The 345-nt window shown below is 48.4% G+C and overlaps 1 protein-coding gene across 1 annotated transcript in view; it reads left to right on the top strand.

Moving 5' to 3' along the window:
* The window catches only part of LOC109477702, a 9,489-nt gene that overhangs the window by 196 nt on the left and 8,948 nt on the right, over positions 1–345 (top strand). The gene's annotated exons all lie outside the window — the stretch shown is intronic.

Raw genomic sequence — 345 nt, 5'->3', positions numbered from 1 at the left:
AGGTACTTTTTCCTACAGCAGTAGCAAATTATTCTACTATTGACAGGATCGATAAAATTTTGGTATTTTTATTTCATACTGGAAATTTTGGGGTGGGCGCTGGTTCGTGTAGGTCTTATGTAGGTGTTATTATGTATGCTATTAGGCCATTTTTTACGATCCTGCTCTGCGGCCCCTGCAGATCGTCGTGCATACATTGATCCCCCGCTCGGTAGCGCGCGCCTGGCCTCCCGTAAACAATGTGGCGGCAGTGCGTGCCTGTCGCCCCGACTAGCCTCTACCAGGCACCGCGGATCGCTGGAAAAATAGTAGAAATTGGCCGAAATAAAGGGAATAAGGTCGGCT

This window comes from Branchiostoma belcheri, unplaced genomic scaffold (assembly GCF_001625305.1).
Source record: "Branchiostoma belcheri isolate BF01 breed outbred unplaced genomic scaffold, Haploidv18h27 scaffold409, whole genome shotgun sequence".
Lineage (NCBI taxonomy): Eukaryota > Metazoa > Chordata > Leptocardii > Amphioxiformes > Branchiostomatidae > Branchiostoma > Branchiostoma belcheri.
Note: the sequence above shows the minus strand (reverse complement) of the source record. Positions and strands in the feature narration are given on the sequence as shown.